The sequence below is a fragment of the Rutilus rutilus genome (assembly GCF_951802725.1).
Source record: "Rutilus rutilus genome assembly, chromosome: 11".
NCBI classification, from domain to species: Eukaryota; Metazoa; Chordata; class Actinopteri; order Cypriniformes; family Leuciscidae; genus Rutilus; species Rutilus rutilus.
In genome coordinates this window covers 41,750,098-41,762,986 of record NC_140216.1, presented here as the reverse complement: position 1 = coordinate 41,762,986, position 12,889 = coordinate 41,750,098, and positions in this window count along the sequence as shown.

Sequence of the window (12,889 nt, the reverse complement as noted above, 5' to 3'; positions counted from 1 at the left end):
CCTTGTAGTTTCACATTGTTTTGCACAACACTTTACATCAGATTGTTCACTACATTAGTGCATGTGGCAGATGGTCTAAAGCAGTGGTTCTCAAACCTGTCTTGGAGGACCACTAACACTGCATGTTTTCACATGGTTTAATGAGCTGATGAGTTGAATCAGGTGTGTTTGATTAGGGAGACAACGAAAACATGCAGTGTTAGTGGTCCTCCAGGACAGGTTTGAGAACCACTGGTCTAAAGTGACTTATATTGCATTCAAAAGTAATTGTCTTCTCCATTAATGCATTCCCTGAGAATGACTAGCGTAATCTACAGGAACACTACATTAAAGTGTAATATTGTAACGGTACCGTAAACATTTTGCCTCTCTAAAGACATAAATGCTTGTTTGGCTAAAATGGCACAATGCACGTTCAGAAAATGATTTGATGTAAAAGAAATTCAAACCTCATTTTAATATTTGAGAAGACTGTAAACTCACTCCTGCAGTAAATCTCACAAACAGTGCCAGAATCAAGAATGAGTTATAATTCTGTATTCAAAGACTGTTATAATCTGAGTTTATGTTTGGATGGGTGTGTTATGTTTCAGTTCTGTGCCTCAGTTTCTCTATTTCAGTCGGTCTCCTAGGCAGGTTACAAATGGTTTAAGGGCAGTTAGTTTAGTTAGTCTCGCAATATACAATTTATACAATATATTTGATTATATGCATAAATATGCTGTTTATTAAAAATTGTTGATAAAGAATTTTATATATATACATACAAACATATACATTCATACATTTTCAGTCCGATGTTATACATCAAAGAGAGAAAAACTAATATTCTTCTTTTAAATTACTAAAGTGGATTTAGAGGGTGACAAAGGGGCAACTATGGCAAATTTACCAGGGCACTACATATAAGGCACTTGAAGACCCGTAAAAGCATGTGGAGGTCCTCTTTACCTGCACACTAGACAATGCCATGTTTTGGTTTTAATATTTTTTTTAAAAATAAATATACAAAATAAAATGAAATATACACTACTGTTCAGAAGTTGAGATCGATAAGATTTAAAACGTTTAAAATGTTTTTAAAAGAAGTCTCTTTTGCTCAAAGCTGCATTGATTTGATAAAAAAAAAACAGTAATATTGTGAAATATTGTGACTATTTTCTATGTGAATATCTAGTAAAATGTAATGTATTCCTGTGATCAAAGCTGTATTTTCAGCATCATTGCTCCAGTCCTCAGTGTCACATGATCCTTCAGAAATCACTCTAATATGATGATTTGATGCTCAAGAAACATTTATGATTATTATCAATGTTGAAAACAGTTCATATTTGTGTGGAAACCGTCATACATTGTATTTTTCAGGATTCTTTGATGATTAGAAAGTTCAAAAGAACAGCATTTATTTGAAATGGCATCTTTTGTTACATTATAAATGTCTTTTTCGTCCTTCGGATGAGACGTTAAACCGAGGTCCTGACTCTCTGTGGTCATTAAAAATCCCATGGCCAAATTTGCCCCTTGGCCTCTGTCCATCATGGCCTCCTAATCATCCCCATTTACTGATTGACTTCATCACTGTCTCCTCTCCACCAGTAAGCTGGTGTGTGGTCAAAACTGGCACCATTATGATGGGGATTTCCCGGGGGATTCAGCCGATGACACACGATAACGGGATACTTGTGTTTTTGTTCCATCTCCCTGGACGAGCTGTGGATTACAACTGTCGACATCTGAAGATCCAGTCCCTGCAGAACCATGTGAGTTTTTAAATATAAAGCTTGTTTTGTGTTCTAGTCAGGCCCGGATTGGCTAATCGGGAGCACCGGGAGAATTCCCGGTGGGCCGGTCTGTTTTATTGGCCAGGAGGGCCGGTGTCCAGTCATAGCGCAGCCCCACTATTTTTTTTATTATTATTTTCTCGCAGCCCAACAAAAAAAAAAAAGTCACTTTGTTAGAGATGTGCTAACAAAAAATAAGAGATACAAAACGAGGATAATAGCCTATAGGCGCAAAGGCGGCGCTGAATAATAAAACATCTCTAGAAACTGAAGCGGCCAAATAGCCTACGAGTCAGGGCCATACCGACCATTGAGGTCTCCGAGGTCCGGACCTCGGTAATTTTTGCTGAGTGTATAATGAACGTTGTGAAATAATTGCCTAATATTGACTCTAATTTGGTGCTGCAATGATTCGCATATCGCGACGATAACCGACCTCATCATCTGAGCTGCTTCAGCACTCAAACACCGCTCGTCGGCAATGGCAAAATGTTTGAGATGACCGATCAAAGCAAGAAGCGCTTGCCACGCAAATGTTCTTTATGTTCACAGAAGCGCGAGCCACGGCCGCGCGCGAATCCCAACGCGACGCTTCACGAGATAAGGTGCAAGTGGTTAAACTAAACAGCTGTTTTACGATAGAAATTTTAAACGACCGACATAAATAATCACTTTGCAAAGACTGTATCAATCTAAGCTCAGCTTCAGGAAGGGGAGATTTACAGGTAAAGATAAAGAGACTGAGAGAAGAAGAACGAGAGATGGAGATGAGAGAGGAGAGCAGGTAGAGCAATAGCCTATATTACATACTGTGCCAATAATGAGAATAACTTTATTACAATGGATTCCTATTTAACACAGATGTTCTTTGCCAATGACAGTGGAAAAATAATATGCCCCCGAACCCCCTCTAGCAAGATCACTTTTGGGACCTCTGTATTTATAAAACCCTGTTTACTGATATTGCACTGAATAGAAAATTATATTTTTGAAAAATACAATGAATTACAAGGCTGTACAGAACAGTGCATTATTGCAGACTTAGGCTCAATCCCAGTTCACCCCTTGTCCCTTGACCCCTCCGTTTTGTGCGTTCCCGTGAAGGGGTAGGGTTGTCTCGATTCTCTTTTGGTTGGAGGGGCAGCACTAGGGGTAGGGGGAAGGGCCAGATAGCCCTTGAAAGATTGGGCCTTATATACTGAGGGTTTAATTACATTATTTTAGTCAGTCAGGAACTAAAGTGGGCCGGTCTAAGGCATGAAACTCCAGGGCTGAAAATGAGTCCCAATCCGGCCCTGGTTCTAGTGTTTCTGTTTGTTTAATCCTCATATAGTGACGCGGATGAATGATGAATCAATAATGATGATGTTTCTTAATTTATAGAGATAATTATTAGATTGCTAGTGAATTTCTAAAGCCTGTTGTTTGTGTATTGAGTTTGACTGATCATTTTCAGAATAACACAGGAATCATTTTATAAAAAACAAAGATTCAGATTATAGTTTGATGTTTCTTATTTGACATTTTATCATGTTATCATTTTATCAGTCATTGTTAATATTTCACCATTCATGAAAGCGTTTTATCCCTGTATGAATGTGTGTCTGTATCTGTGACATAAACCAGCTCTTCTGTTTTTATCATCAGGGTTTCTAAACTTCTGCTGCTGCTGTTTTGCTGTATCAAATATAGCGGTCAGTATCATTTCTGTTGATAAATTGTAACAATGTTTGATTATCAGTTCCCTGTTGATCCAGTCGATTGTTTCTGTTTTACACCAAGTGACTTTGCTTGACATTTGTGGTCAATAACGGAAATTACCCAGCGTATATTACATCACTGACATGACATCATTCAGTTCATCTATTAATAAAGTTCAGGAATTACAGGAATGAATAAAGTTCAGGAATTCGCTGCGACTGCAGTATTTTAGCAGACGTGATTCTGATCTTCCCCTGTTCATGAATGAAGCTCTGAAAGGCCACAATACACAATACTGTCCTAAAGTGGATCAGGTCTTAACTTTGAATAAAGTGAGAATAATCCGCTGGGATTTAGACACGTATGGTGTTTAAAATCCATTATATTTTTCTGTGTGTTTGTAGAAACCACTCCTCGATCTGTGACGGTGAAGAAAGGAGGAAACGCCACCCTGTCGTGTAGATTTGAGGACAGAGACATTTCAGATAGTTTTAAGCAGACTCTCAAAAAACATCCTTGCTTGTCAGAATGAAGAATGTGAGAGTAAAAACAGTTTACAGTCACTGACACTGGAACATACAGAGTTCTGGATTATGAAGGAGAAACCTTGATCACAGTCTCAGGTGAGAGAAGATCAGAGGATGAGGAGAGATATTATTTTTTGACAGCTTTGGACAGCTGAGGTTTATTCAACCATTCTCTACAGAATCTGCAGAAACAAAGAAGACAGAGGATAACAAACCTAAAGACACTGAACAACATATTAAGTAAAACAGGAGACAGTGAGAGATTTGCAAAACTGGGGTTCCCTTTCGTGGTCACTCCGAGTTACGTCGGATGACGACGATTGGGGTTTCACTTAGAAGCCTATCACCTTCGAGTATATAAAACGAGCCAATGGCAATGAAATGCCATGGGTCTGCGGAATTTGCATAGCGTAACTCCGCCCGCCGCAGGGGGTATATAAGGAAGTACGCTGCACAATGCAGACATGCTTTCGCTTCGGAGCCGAGAACTTCTCCACTCCTGCAAGCCAAAGATTCTGAGTTAGTCTTCTCTTACCTTCGAGACGAGCGAGCTCTCCGGTGTTGGTGTGACGGCGATTTCAGCGAGTGCACACTTCCCTGCTGATCTTGTCAGTGATCTGACAGTTAGTGTGATTTCTCCCTGTTCGCTTCAACATCCGCGGAGTTTTCCTCTCACAAAAAGAGCATTGCATGTGGCACGTCTTTTTAAAGATGTCTCGCCCGTGCACTTCTGGTTGTGGTCGCGATGTATTTTCTCCTGATGGGCACAATCTCTGCTTAGCGTGTTTGGGCGTTGATCACGCTGAAGCAGCGTTTGTGGATGATTCATGTTCTCATTGCGGGAACATGACCATCTCCATGCTGCGGTCGAGACTCAATGAGCTCATCAGAGCGAGAGTCCCCTCATCCACACCCCGATCTACGGTCTCCCCGAGAGGCTGTACTTCGGCTGGTGGCCAGGGTGACCTGAGGGTATCTGTGTGGGACAAACCGCCGATACGTCCACGGTCCACACACCCCTCTTCAGCATTGGTACCCGCGAGCGTGCAAACGGAAACCGCCGGTCCCTCTACGGAGGCCCCGCGCGTTTCGTTTGGCGTTCCACAGGAGGATGCAATGTCGATCACTGCATCACAAGGTGGGCATGAGTCCTCGGGAAGTGAGGATTCGGCTGTGTTGCCGCCCTCGGGCGTGCCAGCATTGCCCGAGTCTGATCCCGAGCTGACTGCCATGCTTTCCCGGGCAGCCGCGGCCATTGGGCTCGAGTGGTCCCCGCCGCCCGATCCAGTGCGCTCGCGGCTGGATGATTGGTTTTTGGGAGCGGCCGCTGACATTCGTCGCCGCCCAACCCCAATACCATTCTTCCCGGAAGTGCATGAGGAAGTCACGCGGTCCTGGAAGGCTCCCATGTCTTCCCGCGATCGTTCGTCGGCTTTCTCCGCCTTTCCTCCCCTCGATAGAGCTGATGCTTGTGGGTACACTGGGATTCCCACGGTTGAACGTTCTGTCGCGATGCAGCTGTGTCCGGCAGGCGCTTCATCACGTGGTGATCCTAAGCACCCGTCCAAAGCCTGTGGATTCTCGTCCACTCTCGTGGCGAAGTCTTACAGTGCGGCGGGACAGGCAGCTGCCTCTTTGCATGCCATGGCCATTCTGCAGGTCTACCAGGCCCAGATGCTTCGTGACATGCACGAGGGCAGGACAGACCCAGGGCTCGTTGATGAGCTGCGCGCCGCCACCGACCTCGCTCTCCGAGCGACGAAGGTGACCGCGCGCTCCCTGGGTTTGGTGATGTCCACAGCTGTGGTCCAGGAGAGACATCTCTGGCTGAACCTGGCTGATATGTGTGAGCCCGAGCGGACTCGTCTGCTTGATGCTCCCATATCCCAGGCCGGCCTTTTCGGCGGTGCGGTCGAGGATTTTGCCCAACAGTTCTCGACCGCCCAGAAGCAGACTGAGGCTATCAAGCACATTCTGCCCCGACGCTCCGCTGCTCAGCCGTCGGCACAGAATCCTCAGCCTGCTCGCCGCCGAGGGCGCCCTCCCGCGGCCGCCCCTCCCGCACGGCCCCAGCAGCAACCTTCACCCGGGCCGCGTTGTGGAGGGAGCCGCAGGCAGGCGCCACAGCCCTCTCCAGCCCCGCCGCCCGCTAAACGCCAGGCCGAGCGGCGCTCCTGAGACGGGCTGCTCAGGGTTGGCTTCAATTCTGTCCCAGGAGCTGGTAGCGGGGCCACTCGCCGTCACACCAACACCGGAGAGCTCGCTCGTCTCGAAGGTAAGAGAAGACTAACTCAGAATCTTTTGTTCTCCACTCCCCGCTGCTCGTCCAACGACGAGCAGTACTTTGATGTGGTTGAAGACAGAATTGAATTCCCCAATCCTGAGCCGACAGAGTCCGAGGGACGCAGTGCGCGCCACCCTCGGGTCCCGCCACTGCCGCCCTCCTCTGTCCCAGAGGGGGATGACAGCACGCGCCGCCCACGGGCCACGCTCCTCTCATCCCCCTCTGTCGCCAGACCCCTGCCAGAGCACGCCCCCGTGGGACGCGCGCCCTCCCCTGGCCTCCTCTGGCAGGACGCGGTTAATGACCGTGCCCCCGCACAGGGCCGCTATGCCACCCTCGCCGGTGCCGGTCATTCCGCCTCGCTGCCCCACCGACGGTACGTCTGTGGTTCGTATGACCCCGCTGGTGCACTTTCTGGAGGCCTGGCTAGAGCTTCCCAGACTGTCCCGCTGGGTCGCGAGAACCATCAGGCTCGGCTACGCGATTCAGTTCGCGAGATCTCCTCCCCGCTTCAGGGGAGTCCGCTTCACTATGATCGGTGGCAATGCCCCTGTCATGAGAGCGGAGGTTGCCACCCTACTGGCGAAGGGTGCGATCGAGATTGTCCCTCCAGCCGAAATGAAGTCCGGCTTCTACAGCCCTTACTTCATTGTACCCAAGAAGTCCGGTGGGTTACGGCCAATCCTCGACCTGCGCGTCTTGAACCGCTCCCTTCACAGGCTGCCGTTCAAGATGCTAACGGCCAAACACATCCTCCAGTGTGTGCGGCCGCAGGATTGGTTTGCAGCGATCGACCTGAAGGACGCCTACTTCCATGTCTCCATTTTACCTCGACACAGACCGTTTCTACGGTTTGCTTTCGAGGGGCAGGCATACCAGTACGCGGTTCTCCCTTTCGGGCTAGCCCTGTCTCCTCGCGTCTTTATGAAGGTCGTCGAGGCAGCCCTTGTTCCCCTCCGGGAACACGGGGTTCGCATCCTGAACTATCTCGACGACTGGCTGATCCTAGCTCACTCTCGAGACCAGGTTTGCGAACACAGGGACCTAGTGCTCCGGCACCTAGCTCGTCTGGGCCTTCGGGTCAACTGGGAGAAGAGCAAACTCTGCCCCGTGCAGAGGATCTCTTTTCTCGGTATGGAGATCGACTCGGTCGCCATGTGCGCGCAGCTTACGAGCGAGCGCGCGCAGTCACTGCTGACTTGTCTTCGTCAGTTCGAGGGCAAGAGTGCGGTTCCACTGAAACTTTTTCAGAGGCTCCTGGGGCATATGGCATCCGCAGCCGCAGTAACGCCGCTGGGATTGCTTCATATGAGACCGCTTCAGCTTTGGCTTCGCGATCGAGTCCCGAGGTGGGCATGGCAACACGGCACGCTCCAAGTCCCAGTGACTCCAGCCTGCCGTCAGACCTTCACCCCGTGGGCGAACCTCAGTTTTCTACGGGCCGGAGTGCCCTTAGAACGAGTTTCCCGGCATGTTGTTGTATCAACAGATGCCTCCAACACGGGCTGGGGCGCCATGTGCAATGGTCATGCTGCCGCGGGCTCCTGGACAGGACCCCAGCGCCTTTGGCATGTCAATTGCCTCGAGTTGCTGGCTGTACGTCTCGCCCTGCACCGCTTCCATGCGCTGCTCAGGGGTCAGCACGTACTAGTCCGATCAGACAATACCGCAACAGTAGCGTACATCAACCATCAAGGTGGTCTACGCTCCCGCCGTATGTCGCAACTCGCTCGCCACCTCCTCATATGGAGTCAGAAGCATCTGAGGTCGCTTCGAGCCATTTATATCCCGGGACACCTGAACCAGGCGGCCGACGAGCTGTCTCGAGTTCGGCCTCTCGCTGGAGAATGGCGACTCCATCCCCGGACGGTTCAGCTGATTTGGGATCAGTTCGGCGACGCACAGGTAGACCTGTTTGCCTCCCACGACTCGTCCCATTGCGACCTGTTTTATTCCCTGACCGAGGGCACGCTCGGCACGGATGCACTGGCGCACAGCTGGCCGCGGGGCCTACGCAAGTATGCGTTTCCCCCAGTGAGCCTTCTTGCGCAGACCTTGCGCAAGATCAGGGAGGACGAGGAGCAGGTCATTTTGGTTGCCCCGTATTGGCCCAACCGGACCTGGTTCTCCGAACTAGTACTCCTCGCGACAGCACCTCCCTGGCCAATTCCTCTGAGGAAGGACCTCCTTTCTCAGGGACGGGGCACCTTATGGCACCCTCGTCCCGATCTTTGGAACCTCCACGTGTGGCTCCTGGACGGGACGAGGCAGGTTTGAGTACCCTACCACCTACGGTGGTGGCTACCATCACTTCCGCTAGAGCATCGTCCACGAGACATGCCTATGCGTTGAAGTGGAACCTCTTCGTCAACTGGTGTTCTTCTAAACATCAAGAACCCACGAAATGCCCGATCAGTGTCGTGCTTTCCTTCCTGCAAGAAGGGTTGGAGCGAAGGCTGTCTCCCTCCACCCTGAAAGTGTATGTTGCCGCCATTGCCGCACATCACGAAGCAGTTGATGGTAAGTCTCTGGGAAAGCACGACCTGATCGTCAGGTTCCTGAGGGGAGCGAGGAGACTAAATCCTCCTCGTCCTCCCCTCGTTCCCTCTTGGGACCTCTCAGTGGTTCTAACTGCCCTGCAGAGTGCTCCATTTGAGCCTTTGCAATCAGTGGAGCTTAAGTTCCTGTCAATGAAGACAGCGCTCCTGGTTGCATTGGCCTCCATCAAGAGGGTAGGGGACCTGCAGGCATTTTCGGTTGACGAAGCGTGCCTGGAATTCGGGCCGGCTGACTCTCACGTGATCCTGAGACCCCGGCTTGGATATGTGCCCAAGGTTCCTACCACACCCTTTCGAGACCAGGTAGTGAACCTGCAAGCGCTGCCCTTGGAGGAGGCAGACCCAGCCTTGGCACTGCTCTGTCCAGTACGCGCCCTCCGTGCTTACGTAGACAGAACGCGGTGTTTCAGGACCTCAGACCAGCTCTTTGTCTGTCATGGTGGGAAGCTGTAGGGAAAGGCTCTCTCAAAGCAAAGGTTATCTCACTGGATAGTGGATACCATTGCTTTGGCATACCAGCAGCAAGGTCGTCCGTGCCCCCTTGGTGTGAAAGCCCACTCCACACGTAGTGTGGCTTCCTCTTGGGCTCTAGCGCATGGCGCCTCGCTAACAGACATTTGTAGAGCTGCAGGCTGGGCGACACCCAACACATTCGCGAGATTCTATAATCTCCGCGTAGAGCCAGTTTCTTCTCATGTACTCGCTTCAACCAGCCGGTGCTAGATTCTGCTCAGGTGTCTTCGCTTGCTCGCCATTCCTCTCCACGGACGGGATACTTGCGATATTCTCTCAGGTGAGTCTGATAAGCTCTGAGTTCCTCCAGCACTGGTGACGTCAACGCCTGAGTTATGCCAATCTGCCATAATGCAGCTTTTGCGCTTGACTAGGTGCCTCCATGTGCATGGTTCCCCCTCTGGGCGACCCCCACATGTGTATTCCACTGTAAGTCTCCTTGTGAGCGTGTGTCTTTCCCTTGGCAAGCCACCTTGCCACCCCTGGGGTTTAAAATTCCACCTGCGGCTGGACACCCCAGTGATTCTCCATATGCATCCCTCTGGGTCATATGTGTATTCTAAGTCCCCCCCATCAATGGCTGGGCATGATTGCATATTTCTCTCTGGAGATATGCTTCCCAGTGTACCTTGGTATCCCTGTGTTAAGTAGGACTCCTTCGTTCGTGCTAGTCTCACAACAGGGAGCTCAGACTTACGCAGGGCACTGGAAGACAGCCGAGGTGGCGTGATTAGACTGGAACCCCAATCGTCGTCATCCGACGTAACTCGGAGTGACCACGAAAGGGAACGTCTCGGTTACGGATGTAACCCTCGTTCCCTGAGTGGGAACGGAGACGTTACGTCTTCCTGCCACTTCCGCTGTACCGCTGAAAAACGCCTGGGGCCAGTCTCGGCTCCTCAGCGAAGGCATGTCTGCATTGTGCAGCGTACTTCCTTATATACCCCCTGCGGCGGGCGGAGTTACGCTATGCAAATTCCGCAGACCCATGGCATTTCATTGCCATTGGCTCGTTTTATATACTCGAAGGTGATAGGCTTCTAAGCGAAACCCCAATCGTCGTCATCCGACGTAACGTCTCCGTTCCCACTCAGGGAACGAGGGTTACATCCGTAACCGAGACGTTCTCTTCCCACTTTCCAGATATGAGGTTTTGGACTGTGTCTGTTTGGACTGACGCCAAAATGAATGGGAGTCAATGGGATGCTAACAGCAGGTGGGGGTCCGCTAGCCAATGGCGGTGCCCGGGGGTGGTACGGAATTCGAGCGCCGAATTACCCCCCTGGGGCCGGTTTCACAAAGATAGACTTTGACTATGGCTTAGATATAGTAGACTTCAGATAGACATCTAAATCAGACCGTTGCACAAAGCACTTAAGACTCTGACTATCTTAAGTAGGACTACACTGCAATGCATTCTGGGTAAAATAAGACACTTTTCAAAACAAAAAACATGGCGGATCGAGTAAGCGCATTCAACCGCTCAGTGCAGTTTACCCCAGCCGAAAATATGTGTTTGTTGGAGGAGTATAAATGACGGAGTATGTTTTTTACCACTGTTCGTTCGCGCCCGTGCCTCTCTCTCTCTGACACACACACACACACACACACATTCCAGCATTGCAATCTTGACATCGCATCCTGTTATTATGCAGCGTTCTCACCAAACGCGAATAGAGTGTCAAATTCGCGTCTATCGCGTCTAGTTCGACGCTTAAACATTTTGAATCCATTCCTTGCGTCCAAGGCGAATAGGACCCGCGTATAAAGCGAGCGTTTGAAGCGAAATAGACGGGTATTCAGAGCTATGACTCCACTACGACTCTACTACCCCCTGTTTGAGCAGTCACGGTGTATTGCATTTCACGCATCGCCCGTGACGCTTGCGTATGAAAGGGAGCGCGTCGATCGTTGCTCGCATTGACTATGTAACGGCCCTAAAGCCGCTTGTCCACCAGCGTCCGATCAATTTTTGTTTCCGACGCGACGCCTGTGACGTTTTCACTGCTTGGTAAATATGAAACCATAGCAACGCTGTTGACCAAATCGCTGTTGACCATCACGCGGAAGACCCATCATGCTTTGCAGGGGCGTTTTTGCTGCCTGACGTAGTTCCATAGGAAATGAATGGGCCTTGGCGTCGCGCAGGGGCGGAGCGGGGGGGTGGCTAATTGGGCTTAAGCCCCGAATGTTTTGTCAAAAGCCCCGAATCTTTTAGGTTTTTTAAAATAACTTAAACTTTGTTTCATTTCCTCTCAGTCTTTCTGACTGGAGCGGCAAAAAATAAAACAAAAGCTCTATTACCGTGCGTGGTAGCGGACGGTAATGCATCGCGCATCACTATCAGCTTGTTTGCCAACTGCCAATAAAAACTAACGAAGAAGAATTTAAATCTTCTTCGTCGTTGTCATCAGGGGCTGGCGGGCTGTTGTATGTTTCACTGGCGTCGTAGCGAGCTTACTGGCTAACCGGCTGAAGTTAATATGGACATATCAAAGTTTTTTATACGGAACACTAACAGTAAACCTCACCGGCCGGAGAGAGATTCAGAAGCAGCGTCAGACGAACCGCGGACAATGTAATGATATGATGTAATGATGTTTACACCAAATTCCAATTTTACCTATGTAGGCTAAAGTTGCCAGGGGTGAAAATGATTTATCCTTAACATTTTTGGTGTTTTGGATTCACTACAGCTGGAGAACAATTAAATACAAAATAGGTTGTAGGCTCTACTGAGTGATTTTTTATTTATTTTTTACTGAGAAACTATTATCATTTTCCCAGATAGTGTATAGATGTTTAGGCATTCTATTATCTCAAACAGCCTGAAAAATAGTACATTTAGCTGACGTAAATGGGAAAACAATCTCCCCGGGGGAGTATGCCCCCGGATCCCCCTAGGTTTGGGCTAAGCCCCGAATATTTACATCGTCTGGCTCCACCCCTGCCGTCTCATCAGAAATCGAGACGCTGGTGGACAAGCGGCTTAACAGTTACAAGGACATTTTACTTGGGAATGTAGTAACAAGAAGAAATGTTTAAATTATTAGCCATTTTCCCTTTTCTTTTGGCAGTTTGTAATGTAACTGATTGTTACTGCTGGTTGCCAAGGTAACATAGAGTCTTAAGTGGGTCGCACACCGGACGCGCAGCTCAGCGCCGCGCCGCGCCACGTCTAGGACAACTCTCATCTGAAAATCCGTTAGCATCAGCAATTTTCTGATTTCTGTAAATAAATCTAAAACTAAATGTATATTGCAGCACAGGGTTAAGTGCGTATATACATTAACTACGATTTGAGACACATAAATGTAAATTAGACCTAAGTTAGCCTGGGGGTAAGAGGTGTCTAATTTTTTTGGTCTAAATTAAGTCAGTCTTTATTTTTGTGAAACAGTCTAACTTGCATTAGACTAGTCTATGAGCAAATTTTAGACTTGTCTAACACTATAGACCGGTCTAAAATAGCTTTGTGAAACCGGCCCCAGCTGGTTGCAATGGAACGTTCTATTGAGTTTCGCC